Here is a 15222-nt window from a genome sequence, read left to right as displayed (position 1 = left end):
ACATCATCCATTAGTAAAACATGTTGGGAACATGTTTCCCTTGCCCATAATTTGTCATGGCCGCCATCCACCTTAGGGAATGGGATAATTGACATGCAACTCCATTTATTTCACTTCATGCATTATTAGGCCACTTAAAAATACACCTATCACATTTTCAAGTCCTAGCACATGGGTCCTTTCTTATAAATTTGCACCTAATTAATAAAAATCGAGACACGAAATATTTACGCATACAAATTCCACGTACAATAAGCACGGAATATAACACCTAATTATTCTTGTGACTCGGTTTCGTGGTCCCGAAACCACTCTCCGACTAGGGTCACATTAGGGGTGTCACAAATTCCAAAATAAATACATTAGTCAGAGGTTTCTGGATAAAAAATGTAAAAAATTTCTAGAGCTCAAGCAGGGTCGCATGTCAGTGTCTGAATATGAATGAGAATTTGTTTGATTAAGTAAATATGCTCGAGACTGTATTCTGACTGAGACTGTAATGTGTAAACAGTTTGAAGATGGATTAAATGAAGATATAAAGCTATTAGTCAGGATGCTTGAGTTGAAAGAATTTGTTGTACTGGTTGATTGGACACATAAAGATGAAGAGCTAAGTAAAGAAAAAAGATACACTGAATTTGAAGCTAGAGATTCGAGAAAGAGATTGACGGGAAAATCATATCAATCAGCATTGAAGAAATATAAATAACATCACTACTATTCCACTGCTTCTATGGGACATTCTAATAGAGATAGAGATACAAGACGCTCCAGTCTTAAACCCCAGGCTACATCTGTAGCGAGTGTGGGTGGTATTAGAAACATCATACCAGAGTGTAGGCACTGTAACTAGCCAATTATGGTGAGTGTCAAATGAAGAGCGGAGCGTGTTTCATATGTGGTTCTTTTGACCACTATCTTAGAGATTGCCCAGAGAAATTCGAGAAAGAGAAAGCTCAGACCACGAGGTCGAGCAATACTGTTGCGAGAGGTAGACCACCTCGTAATCCTAAAAATGTGAGTGGTGGTCGTGGTGTAACGAAAGACTCTGTTGTGAGATCTGAGGCACGGGCACCAGCTAGGGCTTATGCTATTAGTGCAAGCGAAGATGCTTTTGTGCCAAATGTTATTAGTAGTACTTTCTCTCTTTATGATATTGATGTATCTGCTTTGATTGATCCCAGAACGACCTATTCATATGTTTGCACAAATTTGGTGTCTAGAAACAATTTACCTATTGAGTCCACTGAATTCGTGGTTAAAGTGTCGAACCCTCTAGGCCAATATGTACTAGCTGATAAGGTTTGCAAGAACTGTCCGTTGATGACTTGGGGTTACAGTTTTTTAGCTGATGTGATGTTATTACCTTTCGATGAATTCGATGTGATATTGGACATGGATTGGCTAACTTTGCATGATGCTGTGGTAAATTGTTGACAAAAGCTTATTGTATTGAAATGTTAGAATGGTGAGATGCTTCGTATTGAATCAGATAATTCAAACAGGTTGCCTATTATGATATCAACGATGTTAGCATAGAAATATATGAGAAAAGGTTATAATGCTTGCCTTGCTTATGTATTGGATACTAAAGTGTCTGAATTGAAGCTTGAATCAGTATAGTGGTTTGTGAATATTCTGATGTGTTTCTAGAGGAGTTACCTGGATTACCGCCGATCAGAGAAGTTGAATTTACTGTAGAACTTGTACCGGGAACAACACTGATATCTATAGCACCTCATAGAATGGCTCCTACAGAGTTAAAAGAGTTGAAAACATAGTTGCAAAAGTTGACTAAGAAGGGTTTTGCTCGACCTAGCTTTTCACCTTAGGATGCACCGGTTTTGTTTGTTAAGTAAAAGGACGGATTTATGAGATTATGCATTGACTACTGTTAGCTCAACAAAGTTACAATCTGTAACACCCCTATCCCGTATCCGTCACCGAATTAAGTTTACAAGGAATTACTGAACAAAACACAGTTCAAAACAGACATTCATTACAATTCATGTGCCCAGTAATGTATTCTCCTTTATAAAATTTTCCGAAATAAATTAATAAACCAACCTCTTATTCATACAAGTAAAAATCATATATTTGAATCACATATCTAATTTGCATGCTAATTATCATGCTTATAATTCATATATACAACCAATTAATTTATTCAATAATTGATCATCCAATTTAACTTCCATATAACAATTAGATCATATACATTCTTTGTCATTCAAAATCGAGCCAAAATAGTCAAATACCATAGCGAAACATATAACTACTTATATATATAACACATTTTATAATCACTCATTAAACCAACGATTTGACCTTTTTAAACTGAACTACAAGAAAACATTACATAGGCATATGTATTCATATCTCATATGTCCAACAATTTAAATAAACAACCTTTCAGTTATCAAATTTAACTCAATAAATCATAACATTTCCATCACTCAATCTATGAGCTAAACTTGTTATCTCATATCTCAACATAAAAAAAATATGTAACACCCCGTACCCGAGTCCGTTACCGGAATCGGACACATGGTGCACACAGACTTAACTATTTTCACAGTCCATTTAGAAATTTCCAGACTAGCTGGTCACTGCATCACTGTCGCCTTAAAAATCATATCTTGTGTTTCAAAGCTCAAAAATTTGTTTCATAATTTTTCCCTGAAACTAGACTCATATGTCCATCTACAGATTTTTTTCTAGAATTTTTGGTCGAGCCAATTAGTACAGTTTATTAGTTAAAGTCTCCCCTATCCCAGGGTTCGACTACACTGCCCTTCGTGCGTTACGAATTGAATATCTCCTTGTACAGGGATTTAATACTGATGTCGTTTCTTTCTATAGAAACTAGACTCAGAGAAGAATCTATACATATATGGCATGACTCCTAATTATCTCTGGTTAATTTACAATGAATTTCCAAAGTCGGAACAGGGGATCCAGAAACCGTTCTGGCCCTGTTTCACGAGAACTTTAATATCTCTTAACATATAACTCATATGACCGTTTCGTTTCTTCCACATGAAAGTAGATTCATCAAAGTTCATTTAAATAATTTATTCACTATTTAATACCATTCCTACTATTTTTAGTGATTTTTCACATCCACATCACTGCTGCTGTCAGCATCTGCCTTTAAGGTAGGCTTTACCTATTTCATGATTTCCATGATTCAATTGGCCCCTTTTGCATACATAGCACAAAGTGTGATCATGATTAACCATCCCAATGGCTAATCGTTTCAAAACAATTCCATACCTCATAATGATCAACAAACAAACGATTATGGTACTAGGCTAAAACGATATATAAGCCATTTTCGCATGGCCATCCAAGTTTACACAAACCGAAAGGTACATGACCTTCAACAAAAGGGTAGTCCTATACATGCCATTTCAAAGTTCAACCAAAATTGTACCAAAATGGGGGCTTTGATAGTGTGGATGACTTCGACTTCGATGATCCCGAATCCGATAGCTAACAAGCAAAATCTATAAAACAGAGAAACAGAGAAGACGGAGTAAGCAATTTATGCTTAGTAAGTTTGAGCAAGAGATTCCAGCACGACAAAAGCATAGCATTCATAAAGCTAACGTATAATTTCATATGCACAAATTCTCAATATCATACTCATTTCACATTCCAACCCCTATGTTCATACATAAGGGATCATCTTAGCCAAATACCGGAAACCCATTACTCGACTGAGCGAATATTATTCGAAGGGAATCAACTAATTCAAGCACATACGAACATACCTCATTGCTGGAATTTTTCAAGCGTATTAACTGAAAATTTTATAGCAAGATCGCTCATTCTCGAATCACGTACCTTCGGAATTTAACCGGATCTAACGACTCGCTCAAATGCCTTCGGGACGGAGCCCGGTTATAGTGACTCGCACGAATGCCTTCGGAAATTAACTCGGGTTTAGTAACTTGCACAAATGCCATCGGTCTTAGCCCGGATTTATTAACTCGCACGAATGCCTTCGGATCCTAGTCCGGATATAGTCACTTAGCACAAAGCCTTCGGGACTTAGCCCGGACATCATTCGAATAACCGAGCACAATTATCAATAAATTATGACACATTCGTATTTCATTTTCATTAGCAAAACTCAAACACAAGGCACTATTCACACTTGAAGTTTCGGCTCAATAGCCACACACAAAGAGCATGATTTTAATTTGCTTTAAACATGATCTAATCAATTCAGAATTTAAGCTCTATTACTCAAGTACTTACCTTGGATGTTGTCGAGCGATTTAACGACTACTCGACTACTTTTTCCTTCCCTTTATCGGATTTAGCTCCCTTTGCTCTTGAGCTTAATTTGACAAATAAATTGATTTAATCATTTGAGCATCGAAGAGAATTCAAGGTACTTAGCCAATATATATACTCATTAGGCATCAAAGTCGCATATGTACGAATCATGAATCGAACTCAACACATTAGTTAATATTCCTCTTAGCGAATTTTCTAAGCCAAGAATAGGCATCAATATGCTTGCCTCTAACCGAATGCATGCACACCAATTTCCCCTCATGTGGCGAATATGCATGTCCATGTTGAGGCCAATTATACACTTATTACCACACAAAAACAGCATACATTTTACTAACTAATGCATTCCATATTGTAACTCAATACACATCTATCATTTCCTTCATAACCAAACATCATCATAAGTAAGTATATACCTTGAGATAGTATATATATGTCATACCAATACATCATGCTCAAACATATATACATATATCTATGCTAGAGCCGAATCTCAAGTTGATTGTAACTAAACATGAACATGATTTGAAACACAAATCTTACTTTCCATGCAATGAGCATAAATCACACTTATGGATGTACCATGGCGAATACATCACGACACCATAATTTTGGTCATGATTACACAAAGAACTTAGTATCTCATTCAAAAATGCTTAAAGAAAATCTAAGAGTCCTCAATCCACCATCACATGTATCATCATCAAGCTTCATATTTAACATGAAATGGCATTAACTCAAAATCCACCTTGGCCAAATACCATCCCCATGATATAACAAAGATTTGAACCATGGGCTAATAAGAACATCAAGTTAGCAACCAAAAACATGCATGAATCTCATGGCACAACATCAAACATACCTTAATCTTGATGCAAGTATAGCCAAACCCCTTCCTAATCCTCTTCCAAACCAAGCATGAAGCAAAACTCCTTCCTTATCCTTAGTATTTTCGGCCAAAAAGAGAGTGAAATGGATGAACAAAATTTTTTGTTTTCTTTCCTACCTACACGGCAATGGGGAGGGAGAGAAGCCTTCACACACACATTTTTTTTTATTCCATACTCCTTATTTTATTCATTCCAACATAACCCACTTACCAAACATGTTTCATGACATGATTTTGCCCATAATTCCTTGTCATGGGCGGCCACTAGCTATTGGGGGGGGGAATTTGACATGCAAGTCCATTGTTTTGCATGCATGCTTTAATTAGTCATCACACATTTCCTCATCATACTTTCAAAGTTTACTACTAGGTCCTTTCTAGTGAAATTCACATTTATAGCTCTAAATCAAAACATCAAAATGTCACACATGAGTTAACACACATTATAGGAAATAAAATAAATATTAAATTATTTTTATGCCTCGGTTTTGTGGTCCGAAACCACATTCCGACTAGGGTCGTTTTAAGGTCACACAACTCTCCCCACTTAAGAAATTTTCGTCCCGAAAATCTTACCGTAAATAGATTTGGGTATCGCTCTTTCATAGAGTTCTCGGGTTCCCAAGTAGCTTCTTCTATTTCGTGTTTAAGCCATAACACTTTCACTAGCGGAACCCTTTTGTTTCGCAACTCTTTTACTTCACGAGCTAGGATACGAATCGGTTCTTCTTCATAACTCATATTGGCTTGAATTTCAACCTCGATGGACTAATTACGTGCGACGGATCAGATCTATAGCGTCGAAGCATTGAAGCGTGGAAGGCGTTGTGAATCTTTTCGAGTTCGGGGCAAAATCAAGCGATACGCAATCGGGCCAACTCGTTCGAGAGATTTCAGACGCCCAATGAATCTCGGCTCAACTTGCCCTTACGGCCGAATCGAGTATCTTTTCCAAGGCGAAACTTTAAGAAACACTTTATCTCCCACGATACTCAATGTCCTTTCGTTTCAAATCTGCGTCACGATTTACGACGATCTGTGGCCGCCTTCGGACTTTCACGGATTACCTTTACCTTCATTCAGCATCTTTAATCAAATCCACTCAAAATTTTGTTTTCACCGAGCTCGGTCCAAAACAATGGTGTACGGCATTTACGCCCGTACAAAGCCTCGTAAGGCGCCGTCTTAATACTTGATTGAAAACTCATTGTTGTGCGAATTCAATCAAAGGTAAATACCGCTCCCATGAACCACCGAACTCGAGAATGCAACATCTCAACATATCTTCAAGTATCCGAATTATCCGCTCGGATTGACCATCGGTTTGAGGGTGAAAGCGGTCTGAAATGCAACTTGGTACCCAAAGCTTCTTGCAATTTCTTCCAAAATCACGAGGTGAACCTCGGATCTCTATCCGACACAATGTAAATCGGTACCCGTGTAATCTCACAATCGAGAAACGCATACAATTCAGCTAGTTTATCCAATGAAAAATCCGTGCATACGAGGGATAAAGTGAGCCGACTTAGTCGAGATATCAACAACAACCCAAATCGCATCCTTCTTACTTGTCGACAATGGCGGTCGGACACAAAGTCCATTGTGACTCGATCCCATTTCCATTCGGGCATCGTGATCGGCTGAAGTAATCCTGAAGGCACTTGATGTTCCGCTTTCACTTGTTGACATATTAAACATCTCGAAACAAAGTCGGAGATGTCTTGTTTCATACCATGCCACCAAAACCGACATTTCAAATCGTTGTACATCTTCGTACTCCCCGGGTGAATTGCCATTCAGCTACAATGGGCTTCGTTCAGAATTATCGAAATGAGTTCCGAATTCTTTGGAACACACAGACGACTTCTGAACCTCAAACAATCATCATCATCAATTTGAAACTCCGATTCCTTGTTCGGAACACACTCAGACTATTTTGCAAGCAACTCATCGTCAACTTTCTGAGCCTCACGAATTTGATGAGTTAACAATGGTTTGGCCTTTAATTCGGCTACTAACACATTGTCGGGTAGAATAGACAGGTGTACATTCATTGCTCGTAAAAGCAACAGCGATTTCGGCTTAAGGCGTCCGCAACCACATTAGCCTTTCCGGGTGATAATCAATGACGAGCTCATAATCTTTTAACAACTCGAGCCAACGTCTTTGTCGCAGATTTAAGTCTCTTTGAGTCATCAAATATTTGAGACTTTTGTGATCCGAGTACACATGGCACTTCTCACCAAATAAGTAATGCCGCCATATCTTTAAGGCGAATCGATGGCGGCCAGATTCGAGATCATGGGTCGGATAATTTTTCTCATGTGGCTTTAATTGTCTCAACGCGTAGGCCACAACTCGACCTTCTTGCATCAATCGCAACCTAACCCAAGTAGGGAGGCGTCACTATAGATGATAAACTCTTTGCCGATTCGGCTGCACTAAACCGGAGCTTCCGTCAAATGAGTTTTCAATTGATCGAAACTTTTCGACACTTTTCCGTCCATTCAAACTTGACATCTTTACAAGCGGTTTAAGTCATGGGTGTGGCTATCATTGAGAATCCTTTTACAAACCGTCGGTAGTAACCGGCAAGCCCCAAAAAGCTAACCTCGGTAGTAACCAGTTAAGTATGGCTCAAATTTTACTCGGGTCGACTCGAATACCCGATACAGATACCACATGACCCAAGAAGCTAACCTCTCTTAACCAGAACTCGCACTTGCTGAACTTAGCGTATAACCGCTTGTCCCGTAAAACTTGCAACACTACTCTCGGTGCTCGCATGTTCGGTCTCATCTCTTGAATAGACCAAGATGTCGTCAATGAACACAACTACGAACCGATCCAAATACGGTCCGAAGATCCGATTCATCAAATCCATAAATACCGCGAGGGCATTAGTGAGCCCAAGCGGCATCACTAAGAACTCGTAGTGACCATATCTCGCTCAAGGCGGTTTGGGTATATCCGAATCTCGGATTCATGAATCGATAATAGCCCGATCTCAAATCTATTTTTGAGAACACCGAGGCTCCTTCAGTTGATCGAACAAATCATCGATCTGCTGATAGCGGATATTTGTTCTTTATTGTCACTTTATTAAGTGGCGATAGTCGATGCACAACCTCATAGTTCCGTCCTTCTTTTCACAAACAACACCGGTGCACCCCAAGGTGAAAAACTCGGCGAGCATAACCTCTATCCACCAACTCTTGCAACCGAGCTTTCAACTCCTTTAATTCCGTTGGTGCCATACGATCACGGAGCTATCGAAATCGGTGTGGTCCTGTACAAGCTCAATACCAAACTCTATCTCCGAACAGTGGCAAACCCAGTAATTCTTGGGAAAAACATCCGGTAATCACAAACCACCGCGCAGATTCGGGTTTTACTTCTAACTCCTTATCATCAAGTACATACGCAAGGTATGCTTCGCACCCTTTCTTACATATTTACGGGCCAACATTGATGATATTACATTGGCAACCCCTTTAAGTCTCAGAGATTCAACTCGGATCATCTCGTTATTTATGCACCTCAAATCAATAGTCTTGCTTTTGCAATTCACAACCGCATCATCTTGCGGTCAACCAATCCAACCCAAGAATAACATCAAATTCATTGAACGGCAAAAGCATCAAGTCCGCGAAAAACAGAATCTCGAATTACTAGGGACATTTCTTACACACTTTGTCGACCAAAGACGAACGACCCAAGGGATTTGACACCGAATTATGAACTCGATGAGACTCAATAGGTAAAGTCTTCTTCGGATGCTAAGGTTTCACATATATAAGAGTGAGTAGAACCGGGGTCAATTAAAGCAATCACATTAGTATCGAGAGAGTGAAAGTACGGTAATAACATCTGGCGAGGAAGCATCCTCACGTGCAGCGTATGGCATAAGCCCTAGCAGAGCGCGAGCCTCGGATCTGGTCGTAGCATCTCTAGATCCTCTCGACCACCACTAGCATTGGTCAGTATTTCCGGATGGTCTACCTCGGCGGTGGTAGCACCGGTTTCCCACTCGATTTGTATTTTGTTCGGGCAACCTCGGGCAATCTTTAATAAAGTGGTCGACCGATCCGCACTTGTAACAGAGCGGTCACGGAACCTCTGACTTCGAATGCCATTTGCCACAATGTCGACACTCGTTCGTCTCGACGTTCATTCCCAACACCGGCGACCGAAGTGCCTCGTGTACCATTGTGGGGTCGATCACGATCTCGTCTAAAAGGGCCCGGAGTGCCTCTAGACCGGCCCACATCATCTTTAAATTTCTTCGACTCATGTTGAAGAGACTTTCCGAGGATCTTTTACGAAACTCTCAATTTCCACATCAACTTTTGTTTTTCTTTTCTAAGCTCTTGACTTTACAAGCTCGCTCGACAAGTACTACGAACTCTCGTATTTCAAGAATGCCAACGAACATTTTATGTCTTCATTCAGCCCATCCTCGAGCGTTTACATGACGACCTCGAGACGAAACACATTTCGAGCGTATCTACTAAGTCTAACAAATTTTCGCTCGTAATCGATGAATCGACATAGAACCTTGCTTAAGCTCAAGAAATTCCTTACATTTTGATCAACAAATCTCGATCGATATACTTTTTTCAAACTCGGTTTGGAAAAATTCCCAAGTTACTTGCTCTCGGGGCAACAAGTCGAGTGCTCCACCAATAGTAGGCGTAATCACGTATCAAGGAGATAGCACACTTTAGGCATTCATCGGTGTACAAGATAGCTCATCGAGTACCGGATAGTGTTGTCCAACCAAAATTCAGCTTGCTCGGCATCGTCGTTATCCGTAGCTTTGAATTCATAGCCCGTGTTTTCGGATTCATCAACGAGGGCTTATTCGACCTTATTTGGTCGATTCACGGAGGCATTGTAGGTCTTGGGTGTGTTTGTTGGGAATGGAGGTTGTGGAACACCAGTATTAGTTCGAATGTATTGGTTGAACCAATCATTCATCACGCTATAAAAGGCTTGCCTAGCCTCATCATTCGGATTGTTAGCAACAGGTTGAGAGTCCGCCAAGATCTTGTCCCTTGTCGGGGCAAGCGCCACACTCTCCACATCATCGCCTATCGCTCGGTTGGGATCAGGATCCATTACTATAAATAAACACAAATTCAAACGTCAGAAATCACCACACTATCAAATAATCACATAAAATGGCATGTATAGCTAGACCCAAACGCATTACGGTAGTCCTAGAATCGACTAAACCGTAGCTCTGATACCAATAAAATTGTAACACCCCGTACCCGAGTCCATTACCGGAATCGGACACAAGGTGCACACAGACTTAACTATTTTCACAGTCCATTTAGAAATTTCCAGACTAGCTGGTCACTGCGTCACTGTCGCCTTAAAAATCATATCTTGAGTTTCAAAGCTCGAAAATTTGTTTCGTAATTTTTCCCTGAAACTAGACTCATATGTCCATCTACAGATTTTTTTTCTAGAATTTTGGTCAAGCAAATTAGTACAGTTTATTAGTTAAAGTCTCCCCTATCCCAGGGTTCGACTACACTGACCTTCGTGCGTTACCAATTGAATATCTCCTTGTACAGGGATTTAATACTGATGTCGTTTCTTTCTATAGAAACTAGACTCAGAGAAGAATCTATACATATATGGCATGACTCCTAATTATCTCTGGTTAATTTACAATGAATTTCCAAAGTCGGAACAGGGGATCCAGAAACCGTTCTGGCCCTGTTTCACGAGAACTTTAATATCTCTTAACATATAACTCATATGACCGTTTCGTTTCTTCCACATGAAAGTAGATTCATCAAAGTTCATTTAAATAATTTATTCACTATTTAATACCATTCCTACTATTTTTAGTGATTTTTCACATCCACATCACTGCTGCTGTCAGCATCTGCCTTTAAGGTAGGCTTTACCTATTTCATGATTTCCATGATTCAATTGGCCCTTTTGCATACATAGCACAAAGTGTGATCATGATTAACCATACCAATGGCTAATCGTTTCAAAACAATTCCATGCCTCATAATGATCAACAAACAAACGATTATGGTACTAGGCTAAAACGATATAAGCCATTTTCGCATGGCCATCCAAGTTTACACAAAACCGAAAGGTACATGACCTTCAACAAAAGGGTAGTCCTATACATGCCATTTCAAAGTTCAACCAAAATTGTACCAAAATGGGGCGTTGATAGTGTGGATGACTTCGACTTGATGATCCCGAATCCGATAGCTAACGAGCAAAATCTATAAAACAGAGAAACAGAGAAGACGGAGTAAGCAATTTATGCTTAGTAAGTTTGAGCAAGAGATTCCAAAGACGACAAAAGCATAGCATTCATAAAGCTAACGGATAATTTCATATGCACAAATTCTCAATATCATACTCATTTCACATTCCAACCCCTATGTTCATACATAAGGGATCATCTTAGCCAAATACCGGAAACCCATTACTCGACTGAGCGAATATTATTCGAAGGGAATCAACTAATTTAAGCACATACGAACATACCTCATTGCTGGAATTTTTCAAGCGTATTAACTGAAAATTTTATAGCAAGATCGCTCATTCTTGAATCACATACCTTCGAAATTTAACCGGATATAACGACTCGCTCAAATGCCTTCGGGACGAAGCCCGGTTATAGTGACTCGCACGAATGCCTTCGGGACTTAACCCGGGTTTAGTAACTTGAACAAATGCCTTCGGGCTTAGCCCGGATTTATTAACTTGCACGAATGGCTTCGGATCCTAGTCCGGATATAGTCACTTAGCACAAAGCCTTCGGGACTTAGCCCGGACATCATTCGAATAATCGAGCACAATTATCAATAAATTATGACACATTCGTATTTCATTTTCATTAGCAAAACTCAAACACAAGGCACTATTCACACTTGAAGCTTCGGCTCAATAGCCACACACAAAGAGCATGATTTTAATTTGCTTTAAACATGATCTAATCAATTCAGAATTTAAGCTCTATTACTCAAGTACTTACCTTGGATGTTGTCGAGCGATTTAGACGGCTACTCGACTACTTTTTCCTTCCCTTTATCGGATTTAGCTCCCCTTTGCTCTTGAGCTTAATTTGACAAATAAATTGATTTAATCATTTGATCATCGAAAGAGGAATTCAAGGTACTTAGCCAATATATATACTCATTAGGCATCAAAGTCGCATATGTACGAATCATGAATCGAACTCAACACATTAGTTAATATTCCTCTTAGCCGAATTTTCTAAGCCAGAGAATAGGCATCAATATGCTTGCCTCTAACCGAATGCATGCACACCAATTTCCCCTCATGTGGCTGAATATGCATGTCCATGTTGAGGCCAATTATACACTTATTACCACACAAAAACAGCATACATTTTACTAACTAATGCATTCCATATTGTAACTCAATACACATCTATCATTTCCTTCATAACCAAACATCATCATAAGTAAGTATATACCTTGAGATAGTATATATATGTCATACCAATACATCATGCTCAAACATATATACATATATATATGCTAGAGCCGAATCTCAAGTTGATTGTAACTAAACATGAACATGATTTCGAAACACAAATCTTACTTTCCATGCAATGAGCATAAATCACACTTATGGATGTACCATGGCGAATACATCACGACACCATAATTTTGGTCATGATTACACAAAGAACTTAGTATCTCATTCAAAAATGCTTAAAGAAAATCTAAGAGTCCTCAATCCACCATCACATGTATCATCATCAAGCTTCATATTTAACATGCAATGGCATTAACTCAAAATCCACCTTGGCCAAATACCATCCCCATGATATAACAAAGATTTGAACCATGGGCTAATAAGAACATCAAGTTAGCAACCAAAACATGCATGAATCTCATGGCACAACATCAAACATACCTTAATCTTGATGCAAGTATAGCCAAACCCTTCCTAATCCTCTTCCAAACCAAGCATGAAGCAAAACTCCTTCCTTATCCTTAGTATTTTCGGCCAAAAGAGAGTGAAATGGATGAACAAAAGTTTTGTTTTCTTTCCTACCTACACGGCAATGGGGAGGAGAGAAGCCTTCACACACACATTTTTTTTATTCCATACTCCTTATTTTATTCATTCCAACATAACCCACTTACCAAACATGTTTCATGACATGATTTTGCCCATAATTCCTTGTCATGGCGGCCACTAGCTATTGGGGGAATTTGACATGCAAGTCCATTGTTTTGCATGCATGCTTTAATTAGTCATCACACATTTCCCATCATACTTTCAAAGTTTACTACTAGGTCCTTTCTAGTGAAATTGACATTTATAGCTCTAAATCAAAACATCAAAAATGTCACACATGAGTTAACACACATTATAGGAAATAAAATAAATATTAAATTATTTTTATGCCTCGGTTTTGTGGCCCCGAAACCACATTCCGACTAGGTTCGTTTTAAGGCTGTCATACAATATGTCACTTATAGTTATTCAAATGACCCAACCATATTATACCACTTTTCATGCTTCCAAAATGAGTTAATTAAAAAGCCAAATATACAACTTACTTACCACTATTCATTGCCAAATCATATAACCAACATCACAACATATTTACCATAAAACATGCCTCTCAATTAAGCTTATAACATGACCAAATATAACTACCAACGTTTACATCATGAACAATCCATTTTCACATGGCTATATACATATAAAAATTTCAAAACCAAATATATCAAAACTAGCTTATACATGCCACATAATCAAATCTCAAAACATTTATTTACCGAAACGAATACTGGATAGTGTGATGAGATCTCTCACGACTTCCAACCCAAGCAAGTCTCTGAAACTCTATAAACATAGAAAAAACACACAGAGTAAGCTTTGAAAGCTTAGTAAGCTCTTATCTTAAAAAAAACTTAACATAGCGAATAATTTCATTACAATGTCATAAGCATGAAATACTATCACACACAACTTTTCTAAATTTTATAACAAGTTCTCATTTCGAATTATCATCATTCAGTATTATACTACATAACTAGCTAATTGTAACTTTCACAAGCTTGTTCAATTCAATTCTCATTATCATTTAATTCACATTTTCATATAGCCAAATGACACATTATGGGAAATAACACATTCAATCATATATCTTTCTCATATAAATCTCATATCATCAATATCCTCAAATTTGCCTTTCATTCATATAGTATCTGACAATTTCACATATGCAACTTAATAAATCATATCTTATACATTTGTTCATATTTCCTTTGCACATATTCACATTTCATTTCCAAACATTGTATACCTTTCAATGTGCCTGAATCGGAGTGTCATTCACTTAATCACTTATTTCTTGGAATGCCCGTTGAACCATTCAAAATTAATAAAGATACTTGGATAGCTTGAAAAGCTCATACAATGCCAACGTCCCAAACATGGTCTTACATGTAATAAAATATTGATCCCACTGTCTCAGACAGGGTCTTACACGAAATCATATACGATGCCGATGTCTAAGACATGGTCTTACACATAAATCTCAAACCAATGCCAACATCCCAGACGTGGTCTTACACGATAACACATATCGAAATCCTATGTCACGACATATGTATCCTAAATATTCCTATGGTTCGTATGGGGCTTTCAGATGTCATCACATTGTCGATGCTTTCTCATATTCATATATTCTGCTTCTCGAACAATTCAATATCATGATAACATATATAATCTATTCAAAATACATATATATTTACATTACCATTTGACATTGAATTCAATCACACAAATAATATGCAATTATAACATGATTTCATAATGTTTATTAAAATACGAACTTACCTCGTTCGCAGTAATGATAATTTAAGTCGACTAATCCGATATTTTGACTTTCCCTCGATCTAGATCCAAATTTCGCTTTTTCCAGTCCTAATTAAGCTTCAGAAATTAACTTATTCAACATTTCATTCAATTTCATCCAAGAACATATAAATGGA

Source organism: Gossypium arboreum, chromosome 6, assembly GCF_025698485.1.
Source record: "Gossypium arboreum isolate Shixiya-1 chromosome 6, ASM2569848v2, whole genome shotgun sequence".
Lineage (NCBI taxonomy): Eukaryota > Viridiplantae > Streptophyta > Magnoliopsida > Malvales > Malvaceae > Gossypium > Gossypium arboreum.
The sequence above is the reverse complement of the archived record's forward strand: the minus strand, read 5'-3'. Positions refer to the sequence as shown.